Consider the following 22810-nt stretch of genomic DNA (forward strand, 5'->3'; position numbering starts at 1 on the left):
TGAACAATGGCACCTCTGAACACAACTTCTACACAACACACACACACATACTGGCGTCTAAATCAGGAGTTCGACCAGCTGAAAGGGCTGCAATGCATCGTTGATTTACATACTGTGAATAAGCATGGATAGCAGAGGCGCAGGCATTATGAGTCACGTGGCGGACTGTGGCTAATTGAAAATACATAGAGACAAAGACACACACACACACACACACACACACACACTAGCATCATTTTAAATTGTCTTGACACGATTTTTCACACTGCATGGCCGACACCTGTATCTACCTACTCTTGTTATTCAATAGAGATTAATAGCCTTTTGTCATTTCGACTTAATTATGCAATAATTAGGCCCACTAATGCAGCCTTACAAGACTGCACTAAGCACTATTTCCTTTGCTATGTTCCTGATGTAGGAAATCTCTGACTAAGTGACTTATAGTTCTGGGAGTCACTTCAGTCGTCACTCAGTCGATTCAGGAAGCACTGTCTTTTTATGGAAAAAACAGTCGAGGAGAGAGACGCTGCAGAATAAAGGCCCTCTTGTTGGTATTTTCCTGCTCTGTTATGAGCAGCGAATCTCAAAGTCATGATGTTTGTCCAAACCTCTTTTCCTGCATGCGTAAGAGGCCCGTATCCATTCAGATCTATTTGGACCAAGCCCACATTCCTCTTTGTCAGTGTGCAAATGCGGAAAGAGCTCTATTTGATGGGTGCTGGAGGGCGAGGAGGAGCAGGCAGACTGGATGACTCAGGTAGCCACTGATGCTGTGCCAAGTACGATCAGGCAGAGCCGCTGCCGTTCACACAACTGAGCGCCAGGCCCCAGACTGGCACTCTCGAACACGGCGCAGTGGGCACACAGATAGGCAGAAGTAAATGGGCAGTAACAATATCAGGCGTTATTACATGGGCAGTTGGGCACAGAGGAGAGCGGCGTGGCATTGGCAGTTTTGAGTGGACGTGAAGTGAGGTTTAATTTGGAAGTGCAGGCAGTAGCAGTCGAAACAGATACATACCAAGGGTAAATGTAGACACGACACGTGCTCAGATGAGACACACAATAAATATAGAGTATCATCTGGCTGCCCTGGCGTGGTGAGGTTTGTGGATTTCAACACTGTGCTAGTTTTTTTCCCCTCATCTGTTTTTTGGGTCACAGTTGTCTGTCTGTAATTAAGAATAATGCAGCGGTCCCTTGTTGCACAGCAGGTAACAACAAAGGGCTACACTCGTACACACGCTGCTGCCCTCTTTAACGGCTGCAACGTCTCATATGACAGCTGCAACAATGCGGAGCAACTGCCTGTCTTTTCCATCTCAGGTTGACTAATCTGGAAGTAGCTTAACAGAGGTGTTGGTATAACTAGTCATGAGGTTTTTGTCTCAGGTCATAAATACCTGATGACGCTATCAAACTCAGGAGTCGGCTAGCTGCTAATGCCCCTACACTAACATATGTGTTTGAATGCCACAAGCTGAGCCGTGTGAAGAGGATCAAAGGGGAATCTGCAGATTTGCGAGTGTTACGTGGCCTTTTGGCTGCATACACGAAAATACCAAACACATCAGTCACTACTTCATTAAAATATAAACACGTGCGACATATTGTTTTTCATTCGCAGCAGCACATGAAAGGCAAGGAGTATGTTGGAAAGATCAAACTGATGCAAGTAGTTAGTCTGTGTAAAGATGGCAATACAAACAGAATCCTGCTGCACTTCTTTGTTGATTAATGAATTAGCAAGTCAACGGAAAATGACTCATCAATTGCTTTGATAATCGATTAATTAATTTGATAAATTGCAGTCATTTATCAAGCAAAAGTGGCAAATATCTGCTGCTTTCAGCTTCACTTTCTGTTCTGTATCACTGAATGGAGCCCTTGTGATGAGTTTTTGTGACAAAAATAGCTTAATGGAAGATTTTATTGTTAATAAGTAATTGACATTTTTCGCACTTTTATCCTGGAGTTACACACCTTAACTTGATAATTTGATTAATATAATGGAAATAGAATTAAGGAATATTTGACCACTGCATGTTCAAGTCCTTGTTTTAAGTCCATCAAGCAAAATATCCAGCTTTTGCTGGTTGATGCTTCTTGAATTGAAAGATTTGCCGCTTTTTGGTGTCATTTACTTAGTTTGAAAAAAGAAGCAAAGAAATTTGACTTTTTGGAGCATTATTAACAATTTGAAAAAACACTAAACAAATGATCAATTCTTCTTGAAAATGATTGGCAGATTAATCGAAGCCTTAATAACTTGTGTTTTGCAGATAAAGCAACATGACCTAATTTGGAAGGTGGACATATTCTTTAATTGTATTTGTTGTTTATATTTGTGTATGGACTATAATGGGACTGTGTTTTGGGACATATCAGCACAATTTCTCTGTCTACAACACCATCTGGGCCCCAGGCACTGTGCACACACACACTGACATGCACACACGCAGATCTGGAGTGACTCATTACGGATGTGCAGTAACATGTTTGTCAACAATAAGGCAGAATGGATTGGATACTTTCTGTGTGTTAAACCAAAAGGATGGATGGAGTCGGGGCCTGAAAAGAGCAAGAGGCGACACTGTGACAAATTCCTCTCGGAGCACTCGCATTAGGAAGACGATCCCTGTTGTGTAACTTGGCACTTGAGGCATGGCGGAGATAGAGATGGATGGCGGACAAGAAAGTGTGTGTGTGTGTGTGTGTTTTGACATCCTCGTTGCATGTGAGTAGCTTTAAGCGTCTTTCTGTGGGGTGATGGCGCGTCAGTAAACTTTTGGTCATAACCGACGCTGTTGGGCGGAGGGCTTATGTCCCTTTGAATAGACTTTCCTTAAGGATTAAACGAAGTTGAACAAATGAACACCGAAAGGTCAAGAGTTTACCGCCTTTGTTGCAAAGCTCGCTTGTAGCTCTTGTGGCTGTCGAGAGACAGGAGAGCTGAGACGTGTTGGATGAACTTCGCTGTCTTTGATGCTGATTACCTCACCTCTAGTCTGTGTGTATTCTGTGGTCCGTGTGTTTAAAGTGTAGTGTTTTGCTTAGAGGAGCTGTTGAAAGAGTCATGTCCACTTCAAACATGACAGGTGGGTTTATTGTTAAATTAGCAGGTGATCCATTTACATAATTTGAGTGTTGCTGTACGTGGGGGTGTGAGTGTGCATCCGAACCTTCCTTGTAACTATGAATGGGTGATGCATGATTTTCACTGCGATTACTGAAGCTGCCACTCCTCACGGATGCAGAAATGGAAGAGAAGAGGGAGGCGGAGGAACGAGAGAGAAGGATAGAAACGGGAGGACACAAGACAGATGACGAGAGATGAAAGGTAGCGTCACAAACAAGAGCCAGATTGATGGGATAAACGTTGTCGCCCACGATGTGATAATAGATAAAGGAGGTCAGGAGGAGCAGCAGCATTTCCAACAGTACCTACATTTTTTCCATCTTGTCTCCTCTTTCATCTACTTGACACCAGTTGAAACACAGGTCACAGGATACATCCAGCTACACAGCTTCCTTCCTGCTTCCTTTTTTTTCTCTTTATGTATCGTTCACAGCTCCTTGCCGCTAAAGTAATGTATGATCAATCTGACAGTCTTTTTCCAATTAATTGGTTAATCTTTTGGATAATATGAAAAGTAGCCAAGATATCAGCCTGAATTTTTGAGAAATTAAGGAATCTCACTGAGATTTCTGGATCCGCACCTTTATATGGATCTGCACCAGAAGTTAATGGGGTCTATTCTGGACCGAGATCCATCCTCCATCCAAGTTTGATGGAAATCTGTGGAGTAGTTTTTTCTTAATCCTTCGGACAAGGTTGAGAACATAACCTAATAATAAAAAAATGTCTATCACAAATTTCCAGAGCCCAAGATGATGTCTTAAAATTCCTTGTTTTGTCCTAAAATATTAAATTTTGAGCAACACTGATGTGGTTATTCATTTTTCAAGCAAAAATACCAAATATCCGGCCTTTCAAATGTGAGGATTTGTTGCTTTTGTCTATCATGTTTGATGGTAAATGAAATATCTTTGGGCTTTGGGCTGTTAGGCGAACAAAACAAACAATTCAAATACGTGGCTTTGGGCTGATGTAAATTGTGATTGGCATTTTCTTTGTTTTTAGGTATTTTGTGCTCTTTCAAGCAGAATAAGGGAGATATATGCTTATTTTCAGGTTCATAATATTATGTTGGGTAAATACCAGAATAGGTTTACATGTTTTAATACTTAAAAAATCATTGGTTTTCTCATATTGTCCAGTGCTACAGGACTGTATTCCCCTTTTGTCTAAAACACTCTGTTTTGTCTCCCATGTCTTTAAGGTTCACATTCAAACCCCAGACTGCTCTGATTGGTCAGCTCAGATAGCTATAACCCTAAAAATATATCTATAGCGGTATTAACTTTCTTTTAGCTTATTGATTAATTGTGTAATCTTTTAATGGTTAATGAAATCTGCATGTTAGAAAAGGCCAAAACAGAGCTGAACAAGTTTGAACGTGGGCGAAAGAAATGAGGAAGGACAAAAGGGCAGACAGAGCAGACGAGGAGGCTGTGTGAAGTATTGGAATGTGTCCAGTCGGTCAGAGAGCCAGACCGATGCAGCAGAAAACATCCAGCTCTGGCAGAAACGTGTGATGGCAGCCATCACATTCACACAGTATACATGCAGCTTCGACTGACCTATATGGCCTCCACCATCTTCTCTGGTCAGACCCACATCGCTGCAGACACACACAGGGCACAGAAACACACACACAGACACGAGCAGTCCCAGCCATGCAGCGACATGACAATAGCTAATGAAGCGTGGCAGGGAGCTAGCTAGCAAACTAGCTGGCCTGCCCTGCCTGTCTGGCTTTCTGGCCTCCATTATCCCCACCAGCCCCCCCTCTTATGTCTGGAAAGAAAAGATGATTGCGTCTACTTTCTCTCCTGCCACCTCTCTTTTTTCTTCGGGATGGACAGAGAAGGAGACTTCATCCTACATGCTGCCCTTTGTATCCCTCAGAGGCTTTAATTGACATAGTAATGGTAAATAAAAGTGTCCGTGGGTGCACATGTTGGCAAAACTTTCATCTTTCAAAGACTTGCAAACAAGTCTAACCTGACTGCAAAGAACAACATTGTCCCCACAGACAAACGCAGAGAGTTTCCACCCTGCCCAATGAAATCCTGTGTGGTTAATCAGTAATAGGAATCACTGAGTCAAACATCTATCAGCAAGGAACAAGACACCTCAAGTGTAGCATGTCAAACGCAAATTGCCATGGCGATACCCCCAAGGAGTGGGTCATGTGATCTGGGCCTCAGGCACCTGATCTGCCATTGGTGCTTCGGCTCCCGGTTGTGGTATCAGTCAGTGCAGCATAGGGTCAAAGGTCACAGTGTGGTATCAGTAGATGAAGATCAGAATGGATGAAACATGTATGCACCGCAAGGCGATGCTAGTAGTGTAGAATATCCTCTTTTTAAGTCCCATATCATATGAAAAAAAAATGAAAATGCAAAAAAGATGTATAATAAATAATACATATTTAATAAATTATAAATACATATTTTAGTTAAATCACAAAACATGAGTATTCAGGCTCTGTGATGCTTCAAGCTCAAGATTATTTTGTCAGCTATATCTATGATACAGTAAGTGACTGTGCGACTACACACACCAACAGAACTACAGCACTACTTCTAGAGAAAGCCTGGATTTAAGAGTGCAAACCCTTTTCTCATTAGTTTACCTTGTAATGTAATGTAACAGCGTTCTGTCCCATTGTTGGCACTGCTGCGTTCCACTGTGAAAGTATTCCCTCGGTGAAAGCTTTGAGCAATGTACCACTAAAGTTATGTTACTTGGTATAAAAATGCGTTAGAATTTTTGCCATTGGATCCACATGACAAGTGGAAAGAGTGCCTTTCATTTCACTGGGTTCATTCCTCCACTGTTCTTGACATTGCGTGTGCTTGTGTCCAGAGCTCCCAGCCCCTTCTGACGCAGTGTGTTTACATTATACAGCATTCCAGTCTTTCCTGTCCTGCTCCGGCCATATCAAAAAACGCTTACTCTTTCCCCTCTTCTGTCTCTTCATCTCTTCAGCATCTCCTTCTGTTTCTCTGTTTATTCTCTTCTTTTTTGAACTTCCATATCTCCCCTCTGTCATCTGGGCTTGGTGAGGTCTTGAGTTGCTCTGTTGGAGCAAGATCTCATGCAACACTTTTATTATAGCTAGTGGAGGCTAAGCGCTCCTGTTTGTTGTTGTTGTGAATGTTGCTGTGAAGAATTGTCTATCGCATCTTGATAAAAATGTGCACCACACGCTCCATTTGTGCGACATCGAAACTCAAGCTAATGAAATGATGAATGCAGAGAGTAGGAATTGATAAATTGGTAGCTTGAGCTGCGCTAACTTTCCTTTACTGCAGACACGTCCTAATTGTTAACAAAAGCGATCTCATTCTGGGCCCTTAAATGTGTCATGTTTGCATTGTTTGTGTACTGACTGCGCAGGAGGAACTGCTTTTGCTTTTGATAATCGATTGTAAAAGTGCTAATAATAGACTGTTTTCCCATTATGCAACAAAAGCTTGTGAGGAAAAACATTCTCCTTTAGTTCCCCTATTTCCCTGTAAAATGTCTTTAGCTGCAGTGTGCCTAGTTAGCATGCAGCTAGGGCCTTTCCCCCTCATTACTTTACCAGCTATCTGCCATCAGCGTATTAGCCTTTATGAAGTCGACTTTGCTGCTACGACACTGTGTAAATTATACTCAGCAGAAACAGGGAAATGGAGGAAGAGTTAGAGAAGGGGGGGAGAAAGAGGCAAAACTGGAGATTTTTTCGGAGGGGAGAGATGAAACTGATGAAGTGAGAGATGCCAAAGTAGAGAGAAAAAGACCAAGATAGAGACATAGAGAGCAGAGAATAGCAAAGGACAGCTGAAACCTCAAGAGAGAGGCAATGCAGACGGCTGGGCATAGACTAGATAAAAAGAAGAACGGGGAAGGAGAGGAGAGAAGAGGAGAGGAGAGGAGAGGGAAGATGGAGGGAGAAGATAGATGGTTCTCTGCAGACTTGCGCAGTGTGTTGGGTAACGCTAGGTCACCGGGGGACTAATCTCTACTGATGCTGCAGCATTGAAGCAGAGGAATGATAATGGCCTGTTTGTGTTGGTGTGTGTGGGGAGGCATGTGTTTGTTTGTGCGGCTTTGCATATGCATGTGTGTGAAAAGATAACACGTTTGCATTGAAAGGTGCCACTTTTTGTGTCTCCTTTGTCCCCTCGTACAGTCACAAAACAAACACAAACACACAGACGCATAACCCCTCTCATCAGCGCCTTATGCCCTGTGGGACTGAGTCACTCGTCTGCTGCATAACTGAGAACAATATTCATCTGTTGTGTCTGAGAACACTGTTCAACTGTTCGAGTGTCTCGTCCCGCAGCGTGGTTAAGGGTGTGTGTTTGGGTTTTTTTTTGCGTCAGTTTTCTACATCAGTCCTGAGTAGGTGGGGCTTCTTGAGCTCTGGACCCTTGAAACGCTTCCAAATTGTCAACTTGCCAACGCTGCACACTCTGGACTCCAGTTTCACGTCAGTAAACTGCCAGGTAGAGTCTGGTAAGTAGGGCTGCAGCTAACGGTTATTTTTATTATTCATCAATCTGCTGATTACTTTCCAATTTACTAAGTAATCATTTTGTCTAAAGATTTAAATGTCCCAGAGCCCAAATTAGCATCTTCAAATGTCAAACCAACCTTTAAACCTTCATTTAATACCAAAAATGGAAAAGCGGCAAATCCTACATTTAGTATGAATTTATGAAGCTGAAACCTGCAAATGACAGAAACGATCAATTTAAGGACTAGTTGGCGATTTGTTGTCTTTCAAGCTACTTTTCTTTTTTTTTTTTTTTAAAGTGTGTCTGCCTTTTGTGATATACTGACTTGGGTGGCAACAACAACAAAGTCACATGGTATAAATACAGTACCAGAGCGGTAGGGGAGGTTGCAATCTGCACCCTCGCCGCCTCATGCCTACGCGCCAGTCCTTTAAAGGTCTGATTTGTTTTTGTTTTGTTTGTTTTTTTTGTGAAAAAATGCACGAAAACTGGTTGAAGCTTCAAATGTGAATATTTGCTGGTTCTCAGTCAGTTCAGCTCAGTCCTTCTTACCCTGCATGGAAAATTTGGCTTTCAGCTTGGCAAGGATAGACATACAAGAGCAGACTCATCGTACGGTAAACAGATCCAAAAAATAAATCACAAATGAAATCAAATGTCAAAAAGGAGTAATTCTATGATAGTAAATGAAATATCTTTGTTTTTTTAACTGTTGATCAGACATTCTCTGACATTCTATAGACCAAATGATTAATGAATCATGTTCTGCAGATGAATCTTTGAAAATAATCTCCAGATGCAGCCCTGTACAGTACTGATGATGTGCAATATAGGAATATTTTATAATTCATTTTTCATGAGAACTGCTGAAAACATAACCTGCCACTCTGTGATATATGTTAGGCTTAATCAATTAGATATTTGATGTTTTAGCTCGTTATTGTTACATAGGGCACAAAAGTAGCACCAGTCCTGAATTTGTGGTTGGTAGATTTGCAGTGGCTATGTGGTGAGTGGTTGGTAAAATATGAAAATTCACGAGCCATTTTGCCTGAGGACAGAAAAGATGATATCACACCCAACACACATACATGGATTTGGTTAATTAAGCCACTAAATGAGATACAGTCTTTTTTGGGGGGGGTAAATATCTGTTTGTGTAAAAGCTGATGCATTGAAATAGTGAGCTGAACTTTTACACATTAAGTTCTCTGTTAGCAGTAACAAAGAAGCAGATCCTCTTTATATTCACCCTTCACAAGGGGACAGCTCGTCAGGTTATGCCTTGTCCTGAAATCTCGAGTGAGCACTTTTGATCTGACTTCCCTGATGTATATGCAAATGAATACGCACATAACTGGGACAGTCAGACACGAAGAAGGAGCTTAAAGTGTAACATGTGCCGAATTTACAAGAAGGCCTAAATAATTTAGAATTTTTCATAGATAGCGTTTCACAAAGTTTATAAAGTTTCTCCTCACTCAAAAAGTCTGAAAACTGATCAAATTATAAGGGAGTCTTGGTATTTCTTCTACTTCTTTATCTCCTTGTTGTTGTTGACTGTTGACTGTTGACTGTTAAAGTGACTGTCAGTGTTTTTGTCTAAGGCTGCCATCTGCTTTAGAGCAAAACCTTTATTATTTGGGGGGGAAATTGTTGTTGATAGCTTTCAGATAGAAAAAGTTATCCTGCCCATTCAAGTTAATGCAAAAAAAAGGCTGACCTGTCAGAACCCACGAACTGTGACTGAGTCCCACGTCCCTGAACTGTGATGGTGTTCACAATATTCGTAGCCTGTCCGGCCGGGACAATTATTTTTAATTAACTCCACCCTGCACAAAACACCGCTGGTGTTCTTGGCAGTCTCATACCACTGTCACACACCATCCTGAAATTGGAGCCCCCAGTTCCACTCTGTATGTAAAGTTTCGACTGCAGACACGCTGGTATACTAATAAGCTGACATTCATATCGCATTATTAAGTATTTTTGGAAACAGTGTTGTCTGGAAGCTTAATTGACTTTGGACGTGTGTTCAGAGTGTATTTCAGGTAACGAGGCTGTGCTTGGTGGGTGATGCATTTCTGAACTCAGTGTGAGATATTATTATTATGTTTGTGCTCATTTGTGTGTAAATAGATGCACACATACTGTGTTACAGTATGTGTGTGCACTCATGCCTATATGCCTACACTTTCCAAACTCAATTGGGCATTGAGACGGATCTTTCGCAGGTGGGTGTCACAGTCCCACGTGACTTCAGCTGGAATTCAAGGGCTGGGTTCATCTTGTCCCCACTCTCTGTATCTGTGAGTCCGCAGCGGAGATCCTCAGCTTCTGTGTTCTCCATCCGTTCGTCCTTCCTACCTTCCCTCATTCTTGCCCTATGGAGTTAAGCACGGATATGACCCCGAAGAAAAAATGGGGCCTGGCTATGTGGGTGCTCCGCCTGCGCCACCGAGCCCTCCGAAACAGGTAGAGGGGGAAATAAATTGTTGAAGGGGTGCTGGATTGACGCAGCTAATAGGCAAGGTTCAAGATGGGGTGAGAGTTCTGGTTTGTGCCTGGTGATGTTAAGTTTTTACACAGTGGTGTGTGTTTTGTCTTAAGATTTTCTTTAACGAGGTATCCCTCATTTTTCTGGGTGAGAGAAAGTGAGCTTGTGGGACTTGATTGACAGGTCTAATAGGCTAAATAATTATTTTTATCGATGCACTGGTCCAAAAAAAGCCTCTGAGGCTACCCTTCCTAATTGGTGGAGATTGTTGGGGTGGGGCCTAAAAGGAATACCTGCAGACACTTCTCAGGGCAAAAAAAACCCCTCTCAATTGCGTATTTCATATAAAAAGTGCATTGTTTTAAGGAAGTTTTTTGGGCAGGATTTGCATCTGTTAAAGTCAACTGATAGGTCCATTGCCATTAAGTTACCTCTAAAGTGAGGATTTTACTTCTACATTTACTGGAATGTTGCTATACAGTGATTTTTATCTATTTGCATCCCTTGCTTATGGGATACAGCTGCAGACAATACTAAGGGCTAAAAAAAAGGGCTAGTCTTTGCATTAATAACGTCAAGAGCAATGAAATTTTATTTTCTATTGAATATTTAAAGTTTTTTTTAAATCAGTAATTAATTGACTAGTCAATTGACATACGCTTATCTCAGAAGTAAGGATCTGTACCATATCAGTATAAACAGAATATTATTGAGTTTTGAACTTTTTGTTGAACAAAACAAGAATATAATTGTGAACTTCAGCCCTAACTTGTTTTGTGTCCAGACTTCAAAAGATTTGTCTTGGTCTAGTTCTGTTTATAGATCAGTGTTTGTTTGTGGTTTCATACCAGATGAATGTATACAAAGAAAACAATAGGACAACTGTCTGGCCAGCGTTCTGTGAGGGTGGTTTTTGCATATGGAGCATATCAAAGGATTTGTTTAGAGATGTTCTTTTCAGAATGAGAGAAAAAGTATTAAGCAGTTCTACCACGCTCAAGTTAATATTTTCAAAGCATTGAATGCTTTTATTATTTTTGCTTTCTCTGTTGCTGTTGACACATTTGAACGAGGAAAAAGCATGCGGTTTGAATCCAGCCAAACCATGTATTTATTTGTGTTTCTGCACAATGATAGCCGAAAGCAGAAAACAGGCTTGGAAATGTCATACCAGAGAAGGTGTAATGATCGATGCTATTTATAAGACATCCTTCTTTGTTTTGATGCAGTGAGGTGAGTCTCAGGAACACCTCTATCTCTGAAACACATCAAAAACATAAAGTCCTTTCTTTTTCTTTCTATATAGATATTGAAGGGTATAAACTAAAACAATGAAGAAAGTATATCCAGTGGAGACCTCTGCAATTTTGCCATTCTGTGGAAATGTCATTATTGTGGTTCTGGATACGTACATAGAAAATTGTTCCACATTAAACCATGAGAGCAAACCCTCCATGTTTACTCTTCCTCCGACTGAGAAGCCTGTATTAAACCTTATTATAGTTCTGAGGCACTCATACACTATATACATGTATATAAACCTCATTAATGGTGGTCCTCTCTTGGATTGGCAGCATTTAACAGAAATGATTTAGAGCCAGAAAACTAATAACATGACGCTACTTTTTCAGGAGGATTATTGTTACCTAGCGCAAGGCTTTGCTATCAATGAAGCCCCTCGGGAGTGGTGAGCAGGCAGCAGCAGCCATGCTAATAATTAACTGTCTCAAACCATCAATTACATGATTTTCTCTGTGTTGCTTATGAGTGTGGACTTGAGCAGATTAAAGCAAAAACTGTTTTTCGCTAATATCCTCCTCAAGAATGGATTTGTGGGTTTTAGTTACTTCAGGGCATTTCAGGAGCAATGTCAATGATCATGACATTAGAGGACTTTAGGGACCCTTTAGTGCAGAATTTTACCTACTGTAAGTAAAGTATTGCTCTATTGTTGTCTGTATTTATCTTTATTTGGCATGGATTTTTTGAGAAACGTGATTTATCTTGGAAACTGTAAATGTAATAAGAAATTGCTGCAAACAAGCTGCAAAATCGGCTGCAGTGTAATCTCTGAAGGCATTTTGCCCCCTGTCATCATGCTAAAAGCACCTTTTTATTTATTTATTTTTTGCCACAAACAGGCTTAGATTATTTTAAGTGTCTGACATTTTGCAAAGGATCCCTGCAGAGATAGACCTTTTTGTTAGAGAAAAGGACTCCTTTTTATTTAACCAAGAACAGCTGCTATTGCTCTCGCCAAAGCCACCAGACTCCATTTGCAGAAACAGTAATTTTGTCGTCGTAAAACACACTTTATTCAAACTTTAATAAAAAAAAAACTAAGTAAATCTCACCAACACCAACTTTTGTTCATCTTTTACACTCTTCCAACAATCACAATCTGGAGAAGAGCGAGATGAAAGAGGGCAGATGTATTGCTGAAGCAGTGGAGGAATGAGCTAGAGTAAGTAAGTGTTGGAACTAGGAAAAATTACTGTTTCTGCAAATGTCTGGTGGCTTGGGCGAGCAGCTATTTCTGGTTAAAAAAACTGAGCCTGTCATGGGCAGAAACAAACACTTTTAGTCGACAGGCTTTTGCGGTGTGTCTACGATTGATTGCATATGGTAGTGGCTGCTGGGTGCAACATTCTCTCTTAATACTGGACCAGTTTCAAAAACTCTGTCCCCATTCTTCACTTTGACTCAAAGACATGGAAAAACTTGGTCTAGCCTGTATTGAAATTTAATATGTGACTTAGAATATGCCCTATATCAATAGTAATGCTGCAGAATGTGTAACAGTCAATATATGATTATTGCATGCATACATCGTTGTGTATATAGAGTACAGTAAATAGTAAGTTTTACAGTAAATGGGAAGACATAAATGCCAGAATATGCAAGTTACACAAATAGTTGTTTGTATATACATGTACATATATTACATGTGCATATGGGAGGTTGAAAAATACAGGAGTTAAAATTACTGTAATTACTAAAAATTATTGATTGACCAGGTCAGAATTCAGCACTGAATTGAGTGTAACAATGGTTTGATATCATTAGATTGTTGTGCCACTTCTCAGTTTAACCTAACAATATTCTCCAAATACTAGAATTAAAAAATTGCAGTTTTGTTGGAGTAATGATTCCATTGATTCAGTTTATTTTAGAGCTCCATGGGTGGTGGTGAATAAGAAAAGAAAGTAACAAGGATGTTGGACTTTTACATACGCGCACATGGCTTCTTGCGACGTTCTTGCCTGCTGAGTGTGGGCGGATGTAACCTCCACAATAACAAGCTTTGTGGCCTGGCTGACGTCATCGGAATGTATAAATACAGAATGCAGCAAGTGAATGCACTATAGAGAGAGAGGAGTGCAGAGTGTAAAGTGCAGCACACAATGAAAGATAGAGCAGATACCCATCGGCTCTGTGTGTTAGAAATGTCACATGTTTATTTACCGAGCAGAATAAACCCCGTACCTCACACTAATGGCTTTTTGTGCAACGAAGGACAGAAAACACAAAAAACACAGAATAAGAGCATGAATGTGATTTTCTTAGTGTGTGAGCATGCTTGTGTGTTGTGTGTGTGTGTGTGTGTGTGTGTGTGTGTGTGTGTGTGTGTGTGTGTGTGTGTGTGTGTGTGTGTGTGTGTGTGTGTGTGTGTGTGTGTGTGCGAAGATGTGGATGTAGGAGACAGAAATGTGCTTGTCCTACTACGTCTGCAGTCATGTCACTTGACTTCCACTGCCTCAAGGCAGTGTGTGTGTGTGTGTGTGTGTATGCGTGTGTGTGTGAGTGTGTGTCTGTTTTGGGGAAACACATGCGCACATATGCCACCCCACTAGCCATCTAGAACAGCGTTCCTGTTTTCCGATGCAAATTTTATTCCAAATCAACTGGTTTTATCACAAAGGTTTTCCATGCAGTCACAGACGGGCGCCTGCCTGCTGCAAGTTCATGTTAACACACGGACATCTGTATTTTTGTGTGTGCTATCCAGGATTGAATGGCTTGTTTCTTGTTAGCCTTTGTTGCCCACTGTCTTTAAGTGTGTTTTCATTTGTGCTCCTGTGTGTCGTGTGTCTGCTCTAGAGTTTGGTCAATGCAGCGTAGCGTGTGCTCTTGTATCCATTGCCTGCCTGTGGGCAATTTCAGCCACAGTCGATTCAGCCTCTATAGATTGGTGTGGCCTGAACACGGCTTCACACAGCAGAGTGTTTATGTTTTCTGTGCCTGTTAATTAGAAGCTACAGTATTTAGGTTGAATCCTGCAACCCTGTTTGCATTGTTGTAACATTACGTTTCAGATTTTTGCCATTTAGTAGCTTTTATCCAGAGTGACATACAGGTGAAGGTCCTGTAAAATGCATAAAGGGAAATTCAGTTATTACAGCTGCTCGAGGAAGAAGCACGCAGTCCAAATCTCAGCATGAAGAATAACTTGAAACAAGAAATCAAAAGAATACTCTACCTGCATGAAAAATAAATAACGTTTTGTGCAGCTGCCAAAGTGTTGTGTAATGAATAAATAAGCAGAGTTATTAGCTTACCTGATGACCATAATACTCCTCTATTGATTTGTGCTCTGAGGAACCAGTGAGATTTCACCATCTCTGCTGCCTCCTAGATAGGAAACGTGTAGAATAATTTAGAAAATCGACCTCCCGCTTCTCAGTCTTGCTTAGAACTGCAAATTGATGTTATTACGGCATTTAATTCAATTGAATTGAATTGAATTGGTGAGTTATCAGAGGACACGTGGATGTAGAAACAAATCCAAAACACACTCAGTACACAACATTCCTGTTGCAGCCCTGCTGCACATTTTGTGGCGCACGCGAATTGCTGAGAGCTTCTCGCCAAGCTTGATGGGCTGGAAGGTGTTGAAGGTCGTGGAGAGGGCAAAGGGCAGAAACCTTTGCTGCTTCTTGGGGATAGTGAGCTACATGCAGCACCATCCACTGCAGAATATACAGATGTTGCTTAGTAGAGACCCAAGAGAATCAGTTTCTTCATGCTGTGTGAGCTCAGTGTTACTGGTTTTAAGGTCGATTTTATGGGTTAATTGCATTGGTGAATTATAATCTTCTTCTAAAAATGTTTTTTTTTTTTTTTTTAAAGTCTAAACAATCCTTAAATGCAAGGCAAAGTATATTTAAAATGTCCGACAAGTTGTCAGCAGTTGCTTACACACCTCCTCTGCATTCAAATACCCATATGACCATACTGTTTAGTATGCCAGATATAGATGTAGTATGTCACATCATGAAGTATATAAAATGCAGAATGCCAAAAATACCAGGGTGCCTTTCTTGCTATTCTGACCCACAATCTTCTGTGCAGCGGAAGATAAGTCAGACCTCACGGTGTGGTACGCAAATACAAACAAAGCCGAGAGAGCACAAAAAAAAAGAAGTCAGGCGCTACAATGACAGATGAAAACACATTTGAGTAGAATAACTTTGTTTTTTGTAGTGAAGAATGTCTTGCTAAGGTGCAAGAGGGTCAAAGTTCAGGGCTCACTGTCATGATGAAGTAGCATGTCCCAATTGTGTGAATACTGCATGCAAAAGTGTTTACCTTGCAAGGGCAGCTGCAGTATGTGCTAAAAGTAATAAGAAATGGGATGCAATCCAGAATGCACCACTAGATTATATTGCACTGATGTGTTGAGTGAAAAGGGGGTTTCCTGTAACTGTGCAAGCCCATTGGTCACAAACAAGGAGGTGAGGCAGGGAGGGAAGAGGGATTGAAGGAAGGATAGATGAGAGATTAAAAGAGTAAATCAGTGATTAAAAAGGAAGTTATAAAGTTGCTACAAAAAAAACACATATCATATCAGTGCCAATAAAATACAATATTACAGTATTCAGACTACTTGCGGTGTTCTTTTAGTTATGGAAGCTAGAACACATGGCTTTTTACATTTGAGTCAATTTAATTTTCTCTAATTTATTCCAGCCTGTACATATTTTTGGCCTATTTTTACTACTTTTGTGGCGAGTCGTCCCTCCGCAGCAAACCAGTAACTGAACTAGTTAAGAAGAATTCAGCAATCGCTTGTTTATTGCCGTTTGCTTGTGAAGGAATCTGGGTCTCACTGTGTTTGCCCCATTTAATGACACATATCTCCCAAGCCTGAAATAAAAGAAAACATCAGTGAAAAGACATGATGATGAGACTCTATAGTGACTTTTTTTATCCTTTTGCTTTGAACACTGTGTCAGTCTTGTTCCTCCAGCCAAAGTCGGGCAACAAAAAACATGCAGTCGTGAAACACATAATTACAAAAATGCATTATTTCTTGCGTGTCTTGTTTGAAATGTAATTACAAATCTTCGTCTGCTATAAACATGACGTGAAAAATATTAATTGCTCGTCTCTCCTTTCTCCCCTGTCGTTTGCTTAATTGAATCTAATAATTTAATCTGCACGCCCTCTGAGACTTGACATCAGTGACGTATCCTGCTGTTAGTGACAAAGGAAGTCACTGCCAACACATCCCTGACCACTGAGAAGCCGCACAATACAGCTGACCGCTCTTCAGTTCAAACTTGATGACTCATCCTTTAACATGTCTCGTTATCACCAAGGTAACAGGTATTCCCTAGCAACAGGAGCCGCATCATCCTCCACTCTCGATGCTAAGGCGTGGGTTTCAGACCGCGGTTGTCCTTCAGCTCCGCTTCGCCATTCCGATGGTGGCGTCTCTACCTCTGATTGATTCATCGTTAATCTTTCATTCTCCCTCCGTCTCCGCATCCTGGCCCGTGTCGGCAGGACAGCTGACTCATTCTCTCCTTCTCCTCCAGAGTCTATGTGGAGAGCTGAGATCTCACCGCTATTTTCAGGATTCAGCCTGCCGTCACTGGCTGCGCTGCCCCCACATAACCTCTCACTGCACATCATGATTTTGCAGAATCCTGATTTACATCACCAGCTGATAATTCAGTCTATTATCATGAGATGCAATGCAAGCTTTTTCTTGTTAATTCAACATTAACTTAACTAGGTGAAAAAAAAGAAGAAAAAAACACATTTTAGTTCTATTGCGCATCATAGTGCACATCCAGATGTGGCACATTTGAAAAAACTACAGGGCTGTGCCGTTTTAGCTTATTATTAATTAAGATATAATATGAAACATTTCCTCATTATGATGTCCAAAATGACAAGACCTTTGTTCTGTTATTTGGTTAATTTGTGTACCAGCTATGTTCAAACCCATAGAAGTTTGTCAATTCGTCGCCTGTTGCCATGACTCCCAAGGAAACATACTTACATAGTTACTTCAGAGACATACCACAAAACTTTAATACATCACCTTGTCTGTGAACCTTATCTCTGCCTGAGTCACATCAGACAGACTTTTCTCTGGGAAGTATGTGAAGTATGCTGGCTTAACAATGAAGACAACAGCTCCCATGATTCCGTGCTGCTTCACAACATCGTCAAACTACATCTTATGTTGTCCCTGTTTTGATTGAGGGACCCCTAGTGGAAGAAATGACATACTGTATTCAGAAGTGTAAGTAATAAGTATATTCCTGACCCATTGTTTTCCTGACCAAGATTTTATATTTTTCACTGGGAAGAAAAGTATTCATTGATTAATTGTGACATAGAACTGATTATTGATTTGATTGACACTCAGGCACTGAGTGGTTATTAGAGCTGGACTGATCCTTGATTTTTTTAAGGATGTTACTAATGTTTGTGAGATTAGAAATCTGATAAAAATTACAGCACACTGTCTGATAGTATTTTTGCTTTTAAACTAAACATCTTTATCTTAACATCTTTATATTGAGTGCTTTCTGGTGGACAGACTATGCACTGTAATGGTGACACTTTGTACATTACCAAGAAATGTGCTGATACCCATAGATCTGTAATAAACTAATTTTGGCCAGAGGATTCATCTGTCTAGCTTGAGCGATGATTCGTCCACAGCCCATCAACCAGAGTCCCATATCAAAACAATTCATCATCCTGATGACAGAGGATTCTTGTAATCATGGACACGTAGCTTTATTTACACCAACGTGAACGTTTGTTTTGAGTGAAATCTGGAACTTGTTTTACCTCTACGCCGATGACATTTTCAGTGCTGCCCTGCATGTCAAGTCAGCAGTTTGCTGCAACAAAGCTGCTCAGGCACGACTACACATTACAGTGTGGTGTGATGAGGAATTTACTGGGAGTAAAATTGCTTTTTATGACTGGTGAAGAATCCAGTCTTCAGTGGTGTCTCAGTTTCCATCTCCTCTCTGTGGATTTTGTCAAATGAAATCATTTTACACTTGTGTTCTTGTACAACACATTTCCGCTGCAGTCATAATGAGCTGCTGCATGACTGATTTGCAGGTGTGAATGATGAAGCTTAGACATTGTTCTCTGCTTAATAGCAGCAAGACAACTCATTCAACTAGGCTTGTTTGAGCCAATTATGTTGAACTCAACGTGAATCCCTGTATGTGGGAAGAAAATTGTTTTCTGTAGTCGGTCGTATGTTTGCTGATTTGCAGGTTGTGCGCAAAAATTACACCATGCTGGATCCAGAAAAAAACATATTTGGCTGTTGAAAATCTCACACTATTGCTACAGATGCCATTGTGGGGCGTAAGGGAAGAGACGTTGAGGCTGATAATGGACAGCGTCTGTGTTCACACCTGTGCACATCTCACTTACACTTGGGTTAGTGCTTAAGAAGCAGCCTGGGCATGTCCACACATATAACAAGGCACATTCTGCACTTACTGACTTCAACAGTACAAGGTTTGGCTCAGAGGCTCCTGTCTCAACCTGTGATTTTTAATCACATGTACAGGAACAGCGTTACCAGCTTCAAAACAGTGTTTTAGCAATATAGACTGAAATCCATTAAAATATGCATTTAATGTCAATTCACACCTGGAGCGCTGGTACAATTCACACCCAAATAAACAAGTAGGCCAAAATAGATAAGAAATTGTTTTATACAGCATTTCACAAAGTTCTTAAAGTTTCTTCCAACATAAGTCTCAAAATTTAGCGTTTTTTTTAGGCAATCTGGTGACTTTTTCTACGTACGACAAAGACGTAGTCTTTATTAGAGAATGTTTACTGTATTTGTAAGATTTGACTTGATATGATCTTAAACAAATTAGTGTAACTGATGAAACCATTGAAATGATGTGTCTGAAACCACGGAAGCAGACAGGCTGGTGTAGTGATGCCGCGACATGCTGACAGTCTTTACAAGGAAAGAAACAACTTAATGTGTAGCACTTAATGCCAAATATGCAGTGAGGTAAGAATGATTTAGAATTTGTCACAGCTGTTTCAAACTAGTTTTTGTATGTTTCTCATCATGCAACAATTCTGATTTGTTTAGGGAGTCTGGCAATATTTTGGTTGCTTGTTCAGTGGTTAGTTATATCTTGTTCATAAACATCTGCTGCTAACAATTACTAGGAAATGGTGAAGAAAGCATAGGTGTATATTTATCATATCATATTTAATGTATATTTCGTATTATATTCAATGCCTTACAATAACAGTGCAGAAGAACTAATAAACTTTACAATTAAACCAAATAGTTTATTTACATTTTTAACAACAATACATACTTAACAGGCTTCACTTTTTCTTCTCCCTGATGTTTGGCTGTAGTTCTATTAGCTTTTTGTTTTACCTGCATCATTGTCTAATGCAGGACGAGGCTGTTAAGTAGAAAGTGAAGGCTCTGTGAGTATAGCCAGTGCATTATATCTACTTAAAGGTAGTGCTTGGTTCACTGTGTATCAGTGGTTGAGCAGGTGACTGGTATTTCTGCAATGAGGAAATTGATTCTGCTGTATCATGGTTGGAAAATGTTCGAATATGAAAGGCACCAGGTTTAGAAATGCAGATTCTTCCCTGATGTTATATAGCTTCTTATATATACATATATACAAAATCAAGTGTGTAGTGTATATCTACTTCTGTACGCATAAAAAACATGCATGTATGCATGTGAAAAACCTATAATTTAGATTGTACACAGACTAGCAGAATCTTAATGAAGAGGAATCTTTTCGGTAAATCTTACTGTAAGTAAATGTGTATTTTAGTATACATCAATATTCAGATAAAATGTCTTCCAACTGTTGTTGTAATTGTGTCCTAAAAATGTAAGAAACTGGCTGAAAAATAGGGTAAACCAGCAATAAAATGATGATAAATTGAATAAAATGATCTGAGGTCTAAATGTGCTTTCACAGGCGAGGTAGAAGTCACCCTGTGATTGATTGGGGAGCAAATTGATGCTCCTAGTGTGCAAATTGGTGCCAATAAGTGGAGGAAATTGATTTCTACACCTTTAACCAGAGGAGGGAACTAATAATAGCTGATTGAAGCATGAAATCCTGAATGCTGTTGAAGCTCAGCGGCACATTTTTGAATCAAGCTTTAAAATACTCATTGTAAAAGTTTAGTTTACAGATTTTGACCCATTAAAAACCTGATCTGAAACTCATAAAAAAAAGGATACAAATCACCAGGCTATAAAACAAGGAAATAGTTTGAGTGATGCATCTTGTGTCGCGTTCTGCAGAGGTTCAGCAGTACAGTACTGGACTAGCAGGATGTCTGTAGACTTTGGCAGCCATTAACAGACTGCGGGGGGCAGATTGGCATGGCACAGTGCCTGGGTGAAAGAATTAATGAGTGAAAAAGTGAATAAATGCGGTATTAGGAAGTTTCTCTTCAGATCTATGCAGTGATTTCCATCTTAAAAAAAAAAAAAAAAAGATGCGACATCTTTGGCATGTGACATCGTATCAGCATGGATACAACACCCCAAAAATCCTAATCTAATTACACAAATGACCTTAGTTCACTGTTGTGTTTTGGTGCTCAAAGATGAGCTAGTTATCAGTCTCCTGCTTGTGTTTTCCAGCAATAGCTTTCTCCACCTGCACTGGTTTTTAGCTGTAATTTAAGGTAGATTGATGAACAGTATGTATTCGTATCTGTGTGGATCGATATGTGTTGATAAAACCCCCCACATGCTGTCTGTGTAGAAAGATTTTCTGTGCTATAGCATCCTCTGTTTTGTATGTATTTCTCCCCATTTCTGTCCATTTTATAATGTATCATTCTGTCCGTCTCTCTGTTTCTGTCTGCTGCTTCTGTTTTTCTCAGCTTGTGTCTTTGCTTTTTTCTGACTGGTCTCTCCGCTTGTCAGCCTACAGTATACTAGCCTCATTCTGCCTCTCTGCCTCTATATTTTTCTCTGTCTCTGCTTGTGTTTGTCTGCCTGTCTTTCTCTCTCTCTCTCTCTCTCTCGGTATACTGTATTTTTCTTGCCGTCTCTTTCTACCTGCCCAGTGAGCGTTTTCTTTTTCAGTGTCTCCCGCCTGTCTCTCTTTCTGTTTTTGCCTGCATATTTTTTCTGTCTCTGAACGTCTCTCTATAGCTGAACTCTCTTGCTCTCTTTCTTCCTTTACCTTGTCTCTCTTAATCCCAGCACCTTTTCATTCTTTTTTCTGCCTGTTGGCCGACTCGATTCGTCTTTATTCCGTCCCCGTCCTTCCTCTGCCCGTCTGTCTTTCAGAGCTGTGGTGTCTTTGCTGTCTTAATGTTTTTACAGCTCCGGTCCACACGCTCGGGTCCACAAAGTTATGTGGGGCTAAGTGTTCGTACAGCCAATGGCGAGATGAGCTGTGTAAAAGCACAGTGATGTATTACTTGATACGTGACTTCTTTGGTAAAGAAGCAGCATCCTACTGCAAGGACACAACCTTCTGCTGCATGTGTGTGTGTGTCAGATGTGAAACGGCAATGAAATCTCAATGCCAAGTTGTCTTCTGTCCTTCGCGACTGCATTGGAAGAAACATCGTTGTTGCGTGTGTGTTTTGGCCTTGCCACCACGTTAACGCTTTGTGTCCTGAGCCCCCCCCCACACACACAACTCCTCCCCTCCTTGCTCTGCAGTTGCCATGGCAACGCACCAAGAGGCTCCATCATGTGTCTGAGCCTGTGACCGCAATTTTATAACAGCTCACAAGCGCTGGCTTTGTGTGTTGATGTGTTTATGTGCTTTCTGTCTTAATTTAGCTTTTGATCATGTTCCCAGCGCTGCGAGGTGCGTTTGTCGGGCTCGGCGTGAGTCTCACGGCGGTATCATTGAAACAGCTGCGTTGTCTTATGTTAGAGATTCGATCGAGTACCAATAAGGAAAATGTTAGATTGATTTGAAAATGACAGCCTGAATGTGAGAGCTGTATTCTCACCTCCGAGCACATCACATGCGTCAGAAACAAAATAAAAAGTCCTCTTTGGAGGTGCCATCCATCTCTCCAGTCCTAATAAATGGGAACACAGATTTTTAATTCATCCGCACAGTGGGTGCTGTAGGTGCAACATGCAACAGCAGAGTTTAGTGATCAGCACTACCCTTTCACATAACCACTTTCATTGTGATCTTCAACGGTTTATACATTTTCTGCACCAAGGCGGCGGCCATGTTGGTGACGTATGTGGAGCGAGATGTAGTTCACTGAGTGGTTTTACACAAAAGATGATCTTTTTACTATCTTTATGACTAGCAGCAACATTTTTGACTTGAAAAATTATCTTTCTAATTTTCAAATAAACTTCATATTTGAAATTCATGGCGTGACTTCAACGCTATATAA

The 22810-nt window shown here is 40.6% G+C and overlaps 1 protein-coding gene across 9 annotated transcripts in view; it reads left to right on the forward strand.

The window, feature by feature from the left end:
* The window catches only part of srpk2 (SRSF protein kinase 2), a 73330-nt gene that overhangs the window by 24682 nt on the left and 25838 nt on the right, over positions 1-22810 (forward strand). The gene's annotated exons all lie outside the window — the stretch shown is intronic.

Source organism: Acanthopagrus latus, chromosome 8, assembly GCF_904848185.1.
Source record: "Acanthopagrus latus isolate v.2019 chromosome 8, fAcaLat1.1, whole genome shotgun sequence".
Lineage (NCBI taxonomy): Eukaryota > Metazoa > Chordata > Actinopteri > Spariformes > Sparidae > Acanthopagrus > Acanthopagrus latus.